Genomic DNA, 19,912 nt, shown 5'->3' with positions numbered 1-19,912 from the left:
GAGGAGGGACAGAGCTGAAGGAGCGAAGGTTTGCGCTTTCTTGTTTTGTTGCACTGCACCATCAATAAGGCCGCTGAGCAGTGGTCTGACTGGTCAGCATGATATGAGTGTGAAGGCCGACAGGCTTTGGCATTACTTGAGAAATATCAATACCAAAAATGTAAGCTGGCGACTTCACAGCATTATAAACGGTCATTACAGGGGTAGACCCTCTCCATCATCGCTGATCGCGAATCCCGTGTCGACCGATGCCACTTCGTCTGTGGGTTCATACATTTCTTTCATGGCAGTATTTCGTTCCCTCACCCATAATCCGTGCAGTTTTTGCTGTCGGTCGTTCGGTCGTCGTTTCCGCACTCGGAGGAGCCCAGGACGGTCATAAACGGCGTCGGACGCGTCGAGACCGACGCAGGGCGGCACCCAGCGCCGGCGGATGTTGTGTCTCTGTCCGCCGGCGGCCGGAGCGGCCACTTACCGGGTCGTGACCCGTTTTAGCGCCGCGCGGAGAACGGTCGACCCCGTGGGTACGCTAAGGGAGCACTGAGGCGGGACGTCGGTCTTGGAGGAACTATCGCTACGTTTTCAGAGGTGTTCACCTGTGGTAGGTGGTCGGGTGGTGGATAGTTCCGCTCAGAGAAGGGTCTGGTGAGTGGGGTGGTCAGTGGTGATTGAATGGACGTCCGGTCTGTCCAGATGACCCTCCCTCGGCCTAGAACGTCGTGAAGGATTTGGAAGAATTCGCTAATTTTAAGGTATTGTATGAAACGTTTACTGAAGCGCTTAGAAGTTATATTGATTAAAGTGCGCACTCGTTCAGCACTTTCTATAACGGTGCCGATTTTGGCATGTTTGATCCAAGATGAGTTTCATTGCTAGGCTTAGAAAGTCCTATGTCCATATCTTTAGCATTAAAGGGACAGCATCATCGAAAAAAATCCTTGCATGGAGCTGATTTTTTTACTAGCATTTCTTATTTTTCTGAATCAGAAAAACATAGTTTGAGGACCGAACTCGGTGAAAAATATTGCAACCACATTTCATTTTCATGATTCATTTTCATGAGCGAACCACCACTATACAAGCATGGCCGCCAGTTTGGAAGCATGCAAAATTACTACAGAACTGGCGCAGATAATACATTATTGACGCTACGCTTACGCGGTCGTTCTTCTGATTGAGTTGTCCTTAGGGAGAGGTAGCCTTAGGTATTGCCTATAAAAATATAACGTGACAATTGGAGGGAGTGACAATTGGACGTGACAATTGACAATGGGAGAAAATATCACGTGACAATCACGTGATAAACGTCATACATTGGAGGGAGATTGTGATTCAAGCTGGAGGAATTCCTTTGTTGAGCCGCTAGAATCCGAAGGAAACAGCGGAAATTGCCTACGACTATTTAATGAATTTAACGGTGATGAATAAGTGCGAAAAACGTTTTGGCTTTATAAAATTTGATGAAATGACCAGGGTAAAAGTTTTATTACTGGCGGTCAATTCAAAACGGCGCAAACATTTAAACAGTGAAGATAGTGAAGCACGATTCAAAGTGTGGTACACCTTTCGTACTTTGAGCGGCGATAGCGGGATAACGGTGTGGAGCTTCGAGGATCGGTCTTCAGTTCCCGGACCAGAAAGGTGGGGCCTATGCAATGTCAAATTTCATCAAAATGGTGATACTGTCCCTTTAAGCACTCTCGTTTGTTGCTGAAGTGAATGATTTTGTCGGGTAGGAGTGACATCAAGACTACTTAAAAAGAATCTAATGTTTAAACATCGATGGAATGGCTTTCTGATTATTTTGGTTGCTTCAAAATCGATCCTATTGTAATCAGAATAGTGATGCCTCACCTCATAAAATCCCCACAAAGCTGTTTCATCACCAAATAACTGTCACCGATCAGCAAAAAGTATAGTTGATTTGATATCAGCTCAAGGTTTGTTGATGGATGTGTCGTTTTTCTGTCGCCGCGTTACGAGAGAAATGAACGGCACGCCATCGATGGTGCTCGATCTGCGTCAGTGTGTGACCGGTCGCCGGCGGGCCGTCGGTTTTTGTCCGTACTTTGCCGGCCGATGGGCCGATTCCCGGCCTGGGTAAACAAACACGGCCGGCTGGAGTGGGGCCAGGCGGACCCATTCGAGTGTGACCGTCACCGCTCGGTGCCCGGTGATCGGTACAGCCGGGGCTGAGTAGAGCTATGGTGCAACTCACCGGGCGGCCAGGTAGATGTAGAGCGGCTCTTGCTCGGTGGCCGGTGTGCCCCCGGCGCTGCTAGCATAGCATCGCAGATGATCGGGCCGGGTAGTGATAAGACGGCTTCAATCATAATCGAATTGCGAATTCGATAATTCGCTCACTCAAACAAGCATGTACCTAAATCATATCTCCTTTGGGTGACTCTCCGTGGAGACGCAACTCAGTTTTAGTTGCCCGCAGGTAACTCATGGGCGGCAGCAATTTGTACCGTCCTTTACGGAGCACTGAACGGAGTCAGCCCAGCGGGGGACGGCCGAGAACAAACACGGCAATAATGGCGCGCCGGGCGGCGGCCGCGGCGATATACCGGCGCGCCACCTGCGCCGTGTTCGCGCCGGTGCGCCGCTATCGCCGCCGCCATCGCCGCGCCCTCCGTAATGATTCTGTTTATGCGCAGTCAGACGGCGTTTTAGATGGCGATAGAACCATCATTGTTACGGATCTCGCTTTTTGGCAAACAAAGCTGGTGGCCCGGCCCGGGGCAGGGTACTCAGCACTCAGTAGGCTCTCTTTTCCTATAGACACCATCAGGATCAGACCAGCCGGAGTCAGACCTCTCAGTCGGCTGACATCATTCCAGCAATGTTTCAATTGATTTTTATTTCACAAATTCAGGTGAGTTTTGCCTTTGAAGGTAGCATCATAGTGTAATAAATAACGCTGCGATAGTGTGCCATAGTGTTATACCATAGTGTTATTTATTACATTATGGTAGTGTTCTTCCACTACCTTGGGAAAAAACTGTCTGAAAAAATGCAACATTTTATATAATAGTGTTCGAAGACAGTCTGCCAAGCTTGGTGCGGGCCCATCTTCTCATCCCAACATCTGACTACAGACCGAGCAGCATTTGTCGGTGCTGACTGCGCAGTGGCCTCCTCTGAACTCAGCATCCAAATAAGAACAAAACAGTAGCTATCAGAAGAGCCCAAGGCAGTGCCGATGCTCCTCTCGTCCAGCAGAGCTCAGTACCGCCGGTGGTATGACGTTCAGCGGTGTTCAGAGCCACTCAGCAGCAGCGATTGCCACATTCCGTGGTTTACTACCGTTCGGAATGGCATCTGGCTATAATCGAGTTAAATCTCTGCTGTCGGCAGCTGCGTGTGTGCCCAGAGGAGGCTGCGGCCGGGCGGCCGGGCAGAGGAGGCCGGGCGGCTCGGTATGCCCGACGTGGCATACCGAGCCGCCCGGAATGACCGTCCTGTGCGCAGCACGGCCGCACAGAGGCCCTATTGTCGGCCAGACGTGAGCGGTCGATCGGCCGACACCGCCCGGCCGGCCTGAGGCGCCGACTGGGAGAGGATGGTTCTCCGATGTAGGGAGAGGAGAGGACCGAGGACCGGAATTTATACCACGGAATGTCCGAACGCAGCGGTCACCAGAAAAAAAGACGAGAGATAGAGGGGCGTTCAGAAGCTAACAGAGCGTGCGTTGAGGTTTGGGTTCAGTAATTAGTCCTAACAATCCGATGGTATGGCTCGGGATGTTCAGCACTGTTTTTGGGGAGGAATTAGGAGCGCATAAGGCTTCTATTTATCGGTGCTTTTGCTCACAACTTGGAATTTAGATGGAGGAATAGCGTGGTTGAGAGGGACGGCCTGGAAGACACAGCCTCGCGAGTTACAGCCTAGAAGCTGCGCTCGGTTATGGCAAAAAACAATCTAAGGTACGTTATAGTTTAGAAGTTCTAGCATCTTTTGGTAAACTCGAAGCCGGGAGACTTTTCCACTGCGCTAAATTCCACACATTTTTTTAACTTAAATTAGATTATGCTGATGATGGCTTCTCCGTCGAATTAGGTAGTAATACCTACTCGTGACCAGTACATGTGCGCGAGCCTGACGCATGCTACAAGCACACAAGTGAGTTAATAAGACAATGGCAAAGCTGTGTTAGCGCCATTAGGGCATGGAGCATGGCTTCCTGTCGTGTCCACTAACGGTAAATCAAATAAATAATGCTAGGAGAAGGCACTGTCCTATTACACTGTATAAACAGACCCCCTCCTGTTACAGAGTCCAGCATCTTATGCTGTCAACTCGACCTTCGTGACCCAATTAAACTCGTGACAGCAACATAATCCAGCAATCATCGCTGTGAACATGATTCTCCACCAATCACCCTGCAAATGAGATGTCAATTCCATCGTTCATGGTCCGTGTCACAGCAGCATAGCCAGCAGCCAGGCTGCCAGCCAGAAGTCAGGAGCCGCTCATGGACTGTGCAGTGTGCACTGGAGGCCAACAATAACACGACGATCACACCAGAGCAGCAGGGCTGGGATGCCGAGACTGTTCTGTGCTAAATGGACCAGGCGGAAACTGCACCGGAGCGACATTCATTCGGTGCATGGTAAATAAACACATAATTAGGTGCACTCTCAGAGAGGAAGCTGGTATTTATGACTACTGATTGATGTGACTAACTTAACCCTCGCCCTGGCAGGGGGGGGGGTCGATGCGACCCCCCCCTAAGGTTTTTCGAAGATAGCGTAGAAACGGCGGCGCGCAGCGCCGCCAAATTTGGCACAGCCTATGGGGCAACCTTTTTACATATGACCTGAAAATTTCAGGTCCGGGTGACCTTAGGTCAGGTCACCAGGTCAGAAAAACCGGTACAAGGTCATGGTCAAATTTCAATTTTCTGTTTGCACCTGTCCAACTCACAGTTTTTGACTGATTTCCTTCAAAATTTCAGGGTGTGCTAAGTTCACCGAGTTGTATAACATATAGTTCGGGTTTTTTGAGGTCACTGACCTGAGGTCAGTTAGAGGTCATTACGTCATAATGTTAAGCCTATGGGAAAATACTAAATTCCGAAAATACTGGAGATATCCGCTTCGTTCTATCACTTTTGTGCTTTGAAACCACAGTACTTAACAGCAGGTCACTTGGTGCTTCTTTGTTTGGTGTACTTATCCATGGGTCAGGTCAAATGAGGTCAACCGAGGTCAAATGACGTTTTTGCCAATAACTTGGCACATAATGAAGCTAGAGCTTTAAAAAAGGTGTCATTGTGTTCCTTGTGATCAGCCGAATCGAACAATATGCGATATGATGCAATTTGGTTAAGTTAAACTTAATTAATAGATTAAAGTTCACTTAAAATTTAAGAAAAACTTAAAGTACACTTAAGCAAGCTAAAAAGTATACCATTCGACGCGCCTTGACGTGCTGAGTTCACTGGTGCTTTTCTTTTTGCTCTATCTTAAATAGATCAAAAGTTATAAGCGAAAAACTTTTGACATGTTTTTAGCGAAATTTTTACATTTATACCCCCCAAAACCCCCCTAAATATTGACCTAGAGCAACCAAATTTGCACAGGGGCGAGAACTCCAGGGGGTCCACCTACCTACTAAATTTGGTGTTTCTAGGTGCCATAGGAGCCAATCGCGAGGGGGGGGTCGCATCGACCCCCCCCCCCTGCCAGGCCGTGTTATGAAAAATGCCCTGCCAGGGCGAGGGTTAACTCAAGCATTATTATGTGTGCCTCTGATCGTTACCCGGACATTCTACATCGAATGACTAAGCTAACGTAGCCTCTCTGACGTCCGCTCGCTCCCTACCTAGCCCCCGAACGAAATCTCCCATCTTATGCCTTACTCCTAAACAACACCCTTCCCGCCTCTATCTTTCAATGAACGACACCTTCCAGTCTCTTCCTCCTTCCAAAGAACACCTTACAGTAGAGGCGGATCCAGCTCAGAGTTTTTTTTGGGGGGGCAAACCATAATAATTTATCGATTCTTTCCATGCATCGTCCATAGGCGTAGTGTTAAAATTATGCCGTTTGGGGGGGGGGGGCAAATGCCCATATTGCCCCCCCCCCCCGGATCCGCCACTGCCTTACAGTCTCTGCCTCTCAATGAACGACAACACAGACACCCAGGCGGGTGGCCGTGCTGGTCCTTTACGGGGATGGCTTTTAGCCCATCAGCGTGCCAACGATCGATCGATAGGGGAGACCCGGGAGGTATGGGCCCCCTGGAGGTATGGGCCATCGCAGTTTTGAAGAAGTGTTGCGTATTTTTACACATTTGGCCGCGTAAAATGGTAGTAGCCATTCTGTTATACAACCCATGTGATTTTCAAAATCTTCCTCAGTCTTCTTTGGCAATGAGCGGTGATAAAGCGTTTTTGCCCTCTTCGAGTAAAATACTGTACATGCAGAAAATTCGTGATAAATTTGAACCAGGCTCGTCTTAAGATGTCAGACCAATGCTAACATTAAGTTTAAAGCATGCAAATTAAGACTGGATAGACAATTTGAAGCTTTCTTGCAAGATTATGAGCTGAGATGCAACGCACATTATGGCGTCCTAACCGGGAGGTTTGGGCCACCATCCCCGTTGATCCTAAATCAATATAAAGATGCTTTCATTGAGTGTCATCTTCAATAATTTTATTTTTGTCTCGCAAAGTTAAAGATTTAACTTCAAATTTCATTCAAACAGAAACAAATATTATTCTTTATTTCATGGTGCATGATTGAGTTTACTAAAATGCATATGCGCCCAAGTGTTGAAGTAAGCTGTTGAAGCTGTTGAAGTAAGCTGTTGGCCGCTTATGCGGCTCCTGGGCTCTAAGAGAGATCAAGGTAGATACCAGCTACGAGTATTGTTCTCATTGTCGAGAAACGAATGTAATGTGAAACATGACACCGGCCCATACCTCCCGGGCCATGGCCCATACCTCCCGGTGTATTTTGATGGATCGAAAAAGCACATTATTTATTGAAAGTTACCTCGAGACAAAATAGTTGATCCCAGATGCCTAATATCAGGCACACTTTGCAGGCGAAAGGCAATTTCACGTGCACAGAGTGAAAACCGGGGTCTAGCCACTGCCCACTGGAAGAAAATTGCCTTTTCACAAAACCGGCCCATACCTCCCGGGTCTCCCCTATAACTTATGACAGGGTCCCTGGCCACCCTGGTCTTCCGGCGTGCGTGCGTGGACCGGGCGGGGGCGGGGGTGGGTGGATCGTCTCAGACCTGACTGACCACCCAGCGACGGTGTTGAACGGACAGACGCACTGCCGGGCTGACGCGTGTCGTATGCGAAGGAGATCGGCGATCAAGGGTGACATGGCACGTCATCAACACCGGGCGAACCCTCGCTGCCACAGCGAACAGTCAACTTCTCGTAGGAAGCCAATTCGTCACCAGCGGTTTGTCCGTTTAGTGTTCAATCACACCGTGTTTCTAGGTAGGTAATGATTCGATCTGCCATAATCGATCTAATACTCTTGTTCTTGCCATTTCCTAAGCATGGGACATGCCTGAGTAATCTCTGATATTAAATCAAAACTATAGACGGTTGGCCATCCTACCCATATGTTTATCCTAATCGTCACCCAGTCCACCTCGGATCTGTGCCGGAGGACTGGTCCAAACCTGCAGTCACAGCCACTCACGGAGCAGAGGAAACAAACAGCCGTCTACAGACGATTAGCGTGCGGCTATCAATCTGCCCACACTTTACCAGAATATTACTAATGTCGCTATTAATTATGTTAATGTGACGGGCGTGGTATGATGGTATAGAGACGACAGCCGTGGGTCCCTATGCCGACAGATCCTTGTGCCACAGAGCACGGAGATCTCAGAGGGTTCCCAGGTCACTGGATCGCATAAGTCGCAGGTCAATGGGCAGGAGGTCATCGGCTACGTGGGATTAGTCACGCTGTATGTCTCATAAATTCAAATTTTCCGATTCTTGCTGGGAATTGGGATAAATTATTTCAGTTTACGTTTGTTTTACGTGACTTCCGTGGGAAAGCCTGAAAGTTGAAAGGAGATGCTGCATTTGAAAGGTGATAAGGTTAGAATGATGCATTTTGCCACCATATGCACATTGCACAAGTCAGCACAAAGTAAAACAATTGGCCCGAAATCATGCGTCGATTTCCTCACACTTTGGTGTCAATGAATTATTTTTCTCCCATGAAAATTGCACGAAGTCAGCGACCAAATTACCGGAGAAAGAAGACCATTCGACTTGAAGTTAGTATTCATCGCGTAGCTAGGCTTCTTGGAAGTAAAATAAACTTTTTGTTGTAACTTGTCGAGAATTGTATCCGTCTTTTCCATAACAATGCGTTATCAGCCTTTCGTAACCCGAAAACACGCGCAGCTTTACATCTAAGCCCACGACACCCGTCCACTCAGTGACGTCTCGCCATATTTCTACACCCGCCCTCATCATGTGGTCCCCGTCTGAACTGGTCCTGGCCAGGCACGCGATAGGTGGCTTCATTACAGGTGAACATGGTCGATGGCTGGCGCGATGGGACGGGGGCCACGCGCCGGACACGCGGTCTCACCATTAGTCATGATCCGGGGCCTCGCGAGTGGCAGGTGGCGCCGAGCCGCCGACGGAGTCGGAGAAGGAGAAGAGATGACGAGGATGGGCAGAGAGAAAGAAAGAAAGAAAGAAAGAAAGAAAGAAAGAAAGAAAGAAAGAAAGAAAGAAAGAAAGAAAGAAAGAAAGAAAGAAAGAAAGAAAGAAAGAAAGAAAGAAAGAAAGAAAGAAAGAAAGAAAGAAAGAAAGAAAGAAAGAGAGAAAGAAAGAAAGAAAGAAAGAAAGAAAGAAAGAAAGAAAGAAAGAAAGAAAGAAAGAAAGAAAGAAAGAAAGAAAGAAAGAAAGAAAGAAAGAAAGAAAGAAAGAAAGAAAGAAAGAAAGAAAGAAAGAAAGAAAGAAAGAAAGAAAGAAAGAAAGAGAGCAGAGCAGAGAGAGAGAGAGAGAGAGAGAGAGAGAGAGAGAGAGAGAGAGAGAGAGAGAGAGAGAGAGAGAGAGAGAGAGAGAGAGAGAGAGAGAGAGAGAGAGAGAGAGAGAGAGACCTACTGACGGCAGGATAGGAACAAGACAGAGGGATAGGACTAGAAAAGAGTAAGGTTTTTACGCTATCTTCGAAAAACCTTAGGGGGGTGCATCGACCCCCCTGCCAGGGCGAGGGTTAAATATTCGACGCAGTAGAGAGATCGGGACTCGGGAAAATGGTATGCAGAGCAAGTGAAAAATGATATGAGCAGAACCAAGTGAAATCTGAAGGTGTAAAAGATATGACAAAGATATATGCGACGTGGAAAGATCAAAGTGGAGAGAAGTGATGAGAGATGCATTGTGTTTCTTTTGCTGGTAGGTGCTGGCTTCTGGTGCTGATGGTCTCATGCACCACGGGGAGCCGATGACAGAGCCACCGGACGGGCGAGGAACATCGTGCGTCCGGTGGCGCAGTCCGGTAATACGGTCGATGGTAATTGCTCTGTTTGGCCGTCACCGTTCACCTACCGTGATATGATCGGGCCGACTGCCGACACCGCTCAATGTGAGCGACAGGTGAGCACACGACCACCTCAGCACATACAGAGCGGCACACAGAGCGGCAGGTAGCAGGGGGGAGGAGGGAAGCGCGCCGGTGGTGTAATTCTCCCACAGTCCCCAGATACCGTCACACTGTGTCATCGGGCCGCCGGTGATGGATTCGTCGCTAAACCATAAACTGAATCATCGCTGCGCCCGACCCGGTCGGCCGGCCTCGGGTGGCCAGATCAGGGTCGACTCCGTGGCTACAGCGAGCCACCACGCGCCCGGCTGTCCCTCCCTCCTCTCCCCGTCGACTTAACACCCCACTAAATCAGCTACCGACACAAAAACGTGCGTTCGGCTGGCGACCGAATTAATCGGGCCGAATCAGCGCTCCAATTATATCATCATGGTAAAATGTGGCCGCTCCCGCGGCGCTGCCCCTGTCCTTATACACGGCTGGCTGCGGCGGCCGCTGCCAGGGGCTGTAAATCGCCGGCGATTGGGCCAGCTCTCGTTAACATCTCCTAATGCCTGAAAAGGCAGCTACCAATCAGAGCATGACCGAGACACAGCGCGGGGACAAACACACGACTACTGGACGATACGGCAGCAGAGCAAAGGAACAAATACACGACAACAACTGGAAACGGTAGCAGGGCAGAGCTTAGGAACAAACACACGGCTACTGGGCGACACGGCAGCAGAGCAAAGGAGCAGACTGGACTCGGCGGCAGAGCTTAGGAACAAACACACGACTACTGGACACGGCATTAGAGCAAAGGAACAAATACCAGAGGGCAAGAGGGTTTGTCAACGTCGGTTACCAAAAGATATTACTTTTCTATTCATTCCAATACATATTCCTAGCCATTCGCCCGTTTGCAGCCGCATAGCAAAATGACCATTGAACCCACCACGAATTATCATTTCTTGATCCATATGCATTGGTTCTTTTGAGTATTCTGCCCTAAACTTATGTTAGTCTTTGTCAGTCACCTGAGAGCTTGTCCACCACTCTGGTAGTGGCCAGGTCAAATACTGTGAGAGAATCAGAGAGTCGAAAAGATACGGAGAGCGGGCCTGGGCCCGCGCGGCCCGACTGTCGCTCGCTTCGGACTCCACTCTGCCACTCTCTACCATCTCCGACCGGTCACATTTGGAAACGACTGAATAAACACGCCAATCACAACATGGCCCGAATGCATTAGTGAATAATAAGAGGTCATTAAGCGGCCATAATGGTTGTCATCGCGGCCAGTCCGGCCGTTCACAGATGGTATCACAGCGTGTCGAGCGGAGACGATTCCCGCGATACAGACTCGATACAGTGGTCGTATCACGGTAATGGCAGAGGACAGAGCGCCTGGAGGCTGGATAGAGTGAGAGAGAGGGGCGATCTGGATGTCACAGGCAGCTCATAACACAGTGCTGAAAGTCAGGTGAAAGAGAGCAGCATGGAAATACTGTAAGAGGGCTTTGACGAGTGACTAGCAAATAAGTTACGTTTTATTGAAATATTGAAGATTGCATATGCATGTCTATTGCCTAAATCTTACAATAGACGGTAACTGCTTAAATTTAAATGGTGTTTATCTAAGGAAAAGTAATGAGTGTTCACTAATGCCTCTATCTCTCAGTAAATGTGAGCAAGGATAAGATTATAATGCTAAGTAGAGGTTTATACATCGTAACCACCATTATAACAAACCCCCAAGGCTCAAAACTACACCTTAAATAATGCTATTCTAGGGCCACAATCACCATGCAACTTCTGTTCACGAGCAACGTAACGAAATCTCCAGTTGCGACACACGCAGTTACACACATCACGCTTCTCGAAGGTGGCGAGGCGGCGACAATTATTTGTCCGTATCCCACGGCGCAGCGCGAACATTAGCGCCCAGCACAAACAGTGGCCCACTGCCAGTGTTTTCATGTGCGCGCCGCTCCGATCGGTTTGACACAGAGTGGTAATTGGACTGTGGAATGCCGGCGAGTCTTACACAAACGGTAGAAATACCGCCACCGGCTGATTGGGCTATTAACCAGACTCTTATCGAGGCTCCTGAGTCACTTAACACATGGTTAGTCGCGCCATTGCCTCGCCACCTCGCCGGCTGCTTGATCACTCGTGTGTGCATATGACCAATAATTTGCTGATGGAATTTCGTAGACTTATGAGCTTATCACACCCTAGTTTCTCGCTTAGCCACCGCGACGTGTTTGCCTAAAACGTGAAAAGAAAGCGGCGATATTACGATACGAAATATCAAGCATCAACATCCGCCTTCGATCCAACCTTGAGGTAATCTTGTGATAAGTTGCAGTCCAGTCTTGCTCCCCTCAGGACCAAAAAATGGCAATTTCTACCTTGCAAATGCCGTGATTTCGGCTGATTTCGGTAATAAGTAAAATATTAGAATAGGTCTGGACAGCATTCGCTCGAACAAGCAGCGTTCGCTGCTCTCGTTCCAGTTGAGCTGCCTTCAGCATAGCTTTTACCGTCAAGTTTACGTCTGTCTGTCCTGGGGATGCTGTCTTTTCGCTTGCTGACGTTTGGTGAGCTGATGTCTTGAGCAGAGCTAGTTATTTACCTCAAGCCCAATATCTTTTGTGCACTGAAAACAATTTAACCCAAGGCCCGCGAGTAAACCGGTGTTTTGCGGGTACCCCTATCCGCAACCATTTTTAACCACCCTCCCAGGAGTACAGTAAGGTCCCATTGCAGTGTAGTCGTCCCTGCTCTCAGCGGACTTGTTCGCTGACAGCGGTTATATCCGCTCAGAGCAAGTACGACTACACCGCAATGGGACCTAGCACTACTCCTGCCTCCTGGGAGGGTGGTTAAAAATGGTTGCGGATAGGGGTACCCGTAAAACACCGGTTTACTCGCCAGCCTTGGGTTAAATTGTGCAGTGTGAACGAAGACGTCTGTCCCGGAAGCTGCTACCCGTCTCGTGAGCTGATATTTGCCCAGTGGCTGACCTCTGTCCCGGAGTTCTTCCAAAGGGATGATGCCTGTCCTTGTCTCGAGGCACTGAAGATATTGGTCTATCTCCGCCGGCTGTTCTTTCTCCGAGGGCTGCTGCTCTCTATGAGGGCTGCCTGTTCAATGACGGCTGCTGTTAGACCCTGATTGGGCTGACACAAGACGACGAGAATCTACATTCCAGTGTCATCGCCAGATGGATCGCCTCAGTGTGACAATGAACACATATCAGTGACAGTGACCCCGGCCGGTCGCGCGGCCCCTCCCTTCCTCAGATCGGCCGGCGCGGGCCGGACGGGTGGGCGGGCGGCCCGGCCGACCCGGCGCCGGACTCCACCTGTCAGTCACCGGTCCGGCGCGGCGCGGCTAATTGAACAATACGCCGGTGTCGCCGCGTTGGCCGACCATCCATCACACCCGTGACGTGTGCCAGCCGCCCAGCGCGCCGGCCGCGGGCAGCTCACACGGTGGAGGGCGGGCCGGCGGCGGCGGCCGGCGGCGGCCGCTCCGCGCTGGGTCAGTGCGCGGCGGCGCCGTCCACAGGCGGATTATGGGCCTTTGGTGGTTCCGCCGCCGCGCGCGCCGCGCTCTGGGGTATCACAGACACAGACAGGGCTGACCGACAGCGCGTCTCAGCGTGGCGGGAGCGTGTCTCACGACACTGATGGCAGATACGCCGGCCCGGAAACGGCTAATTTCCGACCTATTACGGGAGCAAAGTAAACATGTGAACGATCGGTGACAAGCGGGAGCACGAGAGTGACATGCCTGTCACCTGAATAAAGTAGAGAAGATTCCTACTTATGATTGTGATAGCAATAGACATGAGGTACATGATGCTCATTGTTCATGTGGAACACACGGAAACTAATGTTATTGCTGAGAATGCTTCAATGTTTTTTTTTTCTCCATGTTTCCCTTGAGGGAGTTTAGATAGTTTTGTAATATTTCAGACAGTGCAGAACTTACCAACAAGTGGCTGGATATGGTGCTCACGGCACCTCAAAGAGAAAGGGTGGTACCGAAGGGGAGGGGACGAGTCGTGTCCCGCCCCCTGTGTATAGCGACGTTTGTAGACAGTTCCCGATTACATAGGATTTAACGCTACTGATGAAAGTTCCACCGCCGCCGCGTGGTCCCATAATCTCCCTGTGGTCAGTACCGCCGTCAATAGACGCTCCGGAGCAGACCAAAACGTACCAACCCACCGCTCCCCACGCTGTGAGCGAGCCCCACGCTCCCCTGCGAACCCCCTCGCTCCCCGGACTGTCAGTCCCCGCTTCAGGAACCCGACTATCACCACAGAGACTGGACCGAGGAGGACGCGACGGTATTATCAGAGACGTGCCACGCCACTCAAAACTGGGTGGCCGACGTCACAACTTTGATCGATTGCCGTTCGCGTCCCGGTAGATCCACATGGATGATTAAGGCTGTGAATGCAAGAGACTTGGGAGACATAGCCGTTTGTTAAAAGCCGACCAGCAAAGAATGGTAGGCACATTTGATGTCCTTACACATTTCTTATGTATAAGCATAGGAACCTTTATCACCCATAACAGAAGAAGGACCTTGATTATTTTCCTTGCTGATTTTCGACAGGGTTAGAAGGCGCGGAAAAACTCCGTTCGTTATCTAGCTGCGCCACTCCGCCCCCAGTCCCAGCTCACGGGCCATGCGGTGCAGCCTACCTTCAGGCGTTCCTCACTAGCGCCATCTATGGCCAGAAATGTTAAGTGTGGAGCGCGATCGCTGCATCAGCGTTCAGGCGTCGATCCACTTTGCCGAAAGATGTGTTATATATTAACACATGGTTTCCCGTGTGTAAATGGTTTTAACGCACGACGTGGATGGATTGGAGCACGAGTGTGTTAATGCACGAGTGAAACGAGTGCATTAACGCACAAGTGCTCCATTCCATCCACAAGTGCGTTAAAACCATTTATGCACGGAAACCATGTGTTAAACTAATTAATACATGCTTAACGGTGCGAATTTAAATTAAAATCAAGCTTAGTCCATGACAATAAAGAAGCCTTTTATGGGAATTATTAGAATAAAGTCAATGACCCTTCCGAAAAACTTCAGTCGAGAAATTCACGGTGACTATAAATACGGTGATCTCATCTGGATTTGGTCACGTGATCATTTTCGAGCGCAGCGCACGTGCAGTTGTGGCGAGGGCACTTCCAGAAATTCTGGATCCATGCGATTTTGGAGCCAATGTAAAGTCTATGGGGAAATGGTTCATTTTTATTTGTTTTTCTTATCACACCTAAACTTTCAAGTTTTTCTCAAAGATACACCCTGATTCATGTGTAGAATTGATTGGTCTTTCATATGGTATCAATTTTAGATTTTTATCGGATAATTTCAAAAACTACTTACCATTTAAACTACAAAAAGAGGTGATTGCGGCTAAGCATTGCGACAGCCATGTCATGTCATTGGGAAATTACGATTTCTTGTGCATCTTCATTTTAACTGTTCTCGAAGCCAGTACCTACTGGATGATTCATGCGTAGAATTTGTTGAACTTTTGTCTTTTGTCACTGTTAATGCCTTTATGAAATAATTCATCAAATCATTTCGCCCCGGCCGACATGAACGCCGCTGTGAGCCGGTTTTGGCGTCGGAGAGAGAGAGAGAGAGAGAGAGAGAGAGAGAGAGAGAGAGAGAGAGAGAGAGAGAGAGAGGGGGGGGACGGGGACGGGGACGGGGACGGGGACGGGGACGGGGACGGAGACGGAGACGGAGACGGAGACGGAGACGGAGACGGAGACGGAGACGGAGACGGAGACGGAGACGGAGACGGAGACGGAGACGGAGACGGAGACGGAGACGGAGACGGAGACGGAGAGAGAGAGAGAGAGAGAGAGAGAGAGAGAGAGAGAGAGAGAGAGAGAGAGAGAGAGAGAGAGAGAGAGAGAGAGAGAGAGAGAGAGAGAGAGAGAGAGAGAGAGAGAGAGAGAAGACCAGGGGCCATCGGTGAGGCGGCGTACAGTCGTGTACAGGTTGATGGTCCCCTACTCTTTATCCACCGGGTTCCTATGGCTCAGCATTGGCAGCAGCCGCCTGGCACCGGTAGGCTGTGCCGCATGACCCGAGAGTGAAGCGGCACAGCCTACCCACACTGTATGACACCGGCTCGGGTCGCCTGGTAGAGCGATTTGACCGGACGCTGTGTTACACCGGCTGGGGGAGGGGGGGGGAAGGGTCAGGCCTGTCTATTTGGCTCGGCTCGGTGGATGAGGCGGGCTGGAGTGTGGTGTGGGGCGGGAGTGATGTGGGGAGGGAGTGAGCGGACCTGGGGCTGGGTGTGAGTGGTCACTTGTCGCGTAGAACCGATCGTAATCCACCCTCCAAAAAATCTCTTTAGAGATATTCACAAAACCCAGGGGGGTTCAAACACCCATCTCCCAAGTGGGGTGCGGAAGGACAGGTAAGGGTCCATACGGTCTCCTCATGAATTGCAGCAAAGAAAGAAAACAGACCTGTCACCAAATAATCTTTCTGAAAAGTGGACTAATCGCATAGCCTCGGACACAGAAATAAACATCCAGCACGCGAAGCGTCTCGAACCGGGCCTCTCACTACCGGTCAGTTTGACAGTCTAGCACACCTACGCTGAGCTACACCGGATGGTGGCCACGGCCGGGGCAAAGTCTGGCCGGGCGGGCGGCGGGGCCGGGAGGTCGGCAGCAAAGTCAATGAATGTTTTTGTGGTTTCGGGTGCCGGTCGCTCTAGCTTGGTGGAATGATGATGGATCATTGGCAGAACTTTCAACGTGGAGTCCCGGTTCGAGCCTCATCGGGGCTCCGGCTACTTTTCCGAGTTAGGATCTGGTTTGATTTAAGTGGTTGCGAGCCATTTATACGGTTTTATATCTACATGTCGATCGTCGATTGATTAATTGATTCATTCATTCGTTCATTTAATACATGTCGACATTTAGCATACGAATTGACATCCAGTATCAATCCGATCAATCTACCATTTTCATAAGCGTTGCCCAAATATCATGCATATATGTGGCACAAGACCTATGGTTGCCTCGATACCGTGCCAAATCACGTTTTGCACAATGCACAAGTAAATTATATTCGCTGGATCTTCCGTGCATTGTGCTTAGTAAAAACAGGAATGCAATTGTTAAGCGACGCAAAATGTGCAATGCAGCAAGTGACCACACACACCCGCCCAGCCCCCATGGTCCACCAACACGCCCCACACCACTCGCCAGCCCACGCCAACCACCGAGACGAGCCCCTCCCCCCGCGCTGGTCTGACGCGACAGTCTACAAAGCGCTCCACCCGGCGACCCGAGCCGATGTCAAATGGCGTGGGTAGACTGTGCCGCTTCACTCTCGGGTCATGCGGCACAGCCTACCGGTACCAGGCGGCTGCTGCCAATGCTGAGCCATAGGAACCCGGTGGATAAAGAGTAGGGGACCATCAACCTGTACACGACTGTACCCGCGCGGGAGCTCCACGCCAGGTACTGGGAGCGGGCTCGCCTTTTCCTCGTAGTGACCCATCAAGGCTGGGCGGCGGCGGTACTAGTTTCGCAAGGGACAGACATGGAGCGACTCGGGACTCGTCTCAGTCCGGCCGCTACCCAGCCGCCCGCCGCGCCTGGCCGGGCTGCTGCTTCGCCGGCCGGGTGGCGCAGGCGGCCCTCCCGGCTCCCGCCCGTCTGGGATGCGCTCCCCAACCGCAGGGCGTCGGCGGCGCCCAAGAGGCACAAGAATAACGGCGGTGCTGCGGGCGGCTTGTGGGGTGACGGTGCCGCGCTCCTTCCCCGGCTCCTCGCCGTCCGTCCCCTCTCCCCGATGCCGTTTTCTTCCAGGGGAGGCGCCCCGGCCGCCGTGCCGGGGCGTAGCGCAGTCTGTGCTTTAAGTACAGCAAGATATTCACCCAGGCTAGATTAAGGTCACAACAACCTAGGATTAAGGGTGGCTACAGACTTTAGACTTAATGCAGACTTAACATGAAGATTGAAGGTATTATATATGCAACTAAATGACACACATGGTATTTGTTCTAACCTTCTCAACAGAAAGTGAACATGTCAGGACAGCACCCCTCGATGACCATTATACTCAAGGGGTGTAGGCACTGATTCCCCAGGGGTGAAGTGATAGGAGCACAAACATGAGTCACTAGTTGGCTCTGTGTCTTTCCTCCTGCAGGAAAAAATATATGTGTGATGCCCAATGTGAGGTAACTGCATATTATAAAGCTGGAAATATTGTACAAAGTTATGACAACACAAGCAAACTATGCATGTTACTGCTCTTGTTATTGCTATATTGATATGAGACCTCACAAGCATGGGCGGCGCCACCGGGGGGGACGGGGGGGACAGGTCCCCCGCTATCGAAAGTTAGGGGGGTACAGTACCCCCCTATCGGCGAGGCCCGTTCAATAGTTGATAATAATGCATTGTAAAGTTATCCGTCGCATTTAATGCATCGTTGGTTAATCAAGGCAGGTTCTGAATAAAGATTGCTGTTGGGATGTATCGCAGGGGGTCCTGGCCATCTGCAAAAGGTGTGGAGCTGTGATGCCTATAAGGTGATCGGCAGGGCCTCGGGGATCGTGCCCCCCTTTTTTTGGGGCGCCAGGCAGGGTTATTACCTCCCCACCCCACTGCCAGACCCCATTGCCGACAAAACCAAGTTAACTGAAATTCCATAGATTTCCGTTACTATATGGATATTTTCCATTCCTAATTAGTCAAATTCAAGCATGGCAGTTCTACCACAGGAACCATTTCAAATCTATGCCATTTAACCCCAGCACTTGTGGGGAGAAGTGTTCGGATAGATCATAGGCAGGACCAAAAAAGCACGCAGTAGCCCAAGACCTTATAATTGGGTAGCATCGGCTCCCTCTCGTCAAGGGGTTCGATAGCACTCGTTTTTTTTTCTGCAAAACTAAGTTCGGTCGGCGGCCGAACGGCTGGGGGTCTAATCGAGCCCCCTCCCCTTCTTACGTCAGCGGCTGTGAAAATGCCATTACCAGCTGTTGAAACATGGCAGTTGCTTTTGCATGAGTGCACGAAAGTGTTTTAGGTACGTGATACGTGAAAGGTTCTACATGGAAACTGAGATACACCAGCTTATCAAATTGTGCTCACTGTGGTACGCTCGGTTTTACCTTGACTAGTCTTTGAATTCTGGGGTGAAACAGACCAGTCAAGAAACCTGTTCCATAAGGAGAGCCACTAATGCTAAAGTCTAAAGAGATGAGGGATGAGGTTTCCAGAGACCTTCATTACCTCCCAAAGGGGGTGCCCCGCCATTTGCCAATCCCCATGCTGTGTTGTTACGATTGGAGGGTGAATATGAGAACGATGCAGGTCGTGCCAGCTCGATCATGACGAACACAATGGTGCCGACATCACAGCTCTACTGCCATTTTTGACGAAGTTAATCAACAAGGACCGGAATCCTACCCTGGGGCATTTCACCTGCAGAGGCCGCCGGACCTGAGACCCTTTCACTCAATTTTTTTTTCAACGGTGCATGCGGCATGCGCTCGTTTTTCCCGCGAAGCTCTTGGTAAGTAAAATCCATAAGAAAGTGTGATCAAATAACGGCTGGTGACCTTCCATGACCTAGCATGACCTTTTGAGTGACCACCAATGACATGACCACTGACGGCTAGCCATTAGCTGCACCCTGCCCGTTGCATATGGATCAGGTGGTGATGTCATGATTCTGAAAGTATATTGCAGTTTTGGCGCACTTGTCAGAGCAGAAGACATTCCCACTTTTCCTCCATGACTATATGGGGGTGAAGCCATGAAGCTGACCAGACGTAAGATCGAAAATTTGAAAGTACGAAACGTAAGAATAGTTGGCACTGCTACTCGACACTGACCGACCGGTCGCGAACTTCCCGCCTCCGGATTTCCAGCCGGACACCCAGTTCACTCGGCCACGCGGCCAGTATCCCTAAGCAATTCGCAGCTTGTAGGAAACCAGCTTTGAGTTGGCAAGACTGCAAATTTTGATTTAGAGGCAAGGATGCTTGAAAAGGTGATCGATCTTAGGTGTCCTAGGATAAGTTTGGAAACGGGATGCACCATTCGATGTGTTTTGGGCTTTGCCAAGTTTCGCGGCGTTACGTGCCTCGTTTTTTTTTTTTTGCATACACGATCAGTATCTACTTTTGGGATTTTCGGACAGCTACAGTCCCCGTCCCCCCCTATCGAAAACCCGTGGCGCCGCCCCTGCAGTCACAAGACACAAAAATATGCATGGTAAAAAAGGGAGCAACAATACATTTCAAATGGGACGCCATTTAATTGCGTCCCAGAAAAGCTATTTCTGGCACCTAA

Source organism: Amphibalanus amphitrite, unplaced genomic scaffold, assembly GCF_019059575.1.
Source record: "Amphibalanus amphitrite isolate SeventyFive unplaced genomic scaffold, NRLGWU_Aamphi_draft 001817F_arrow, whole genome shotgun sequence".
NCBI lineage: Eukaryota > Metazoa > Arthropoda > Thecostraca > Balanomorpha > Balanidae > Amphibalanus > Amphibalanus amphitrite.
The sequence above is the reverse complement of the archived record's forward strand: the minus strand, read 5'-3'. Positions refer to the sequence as shown.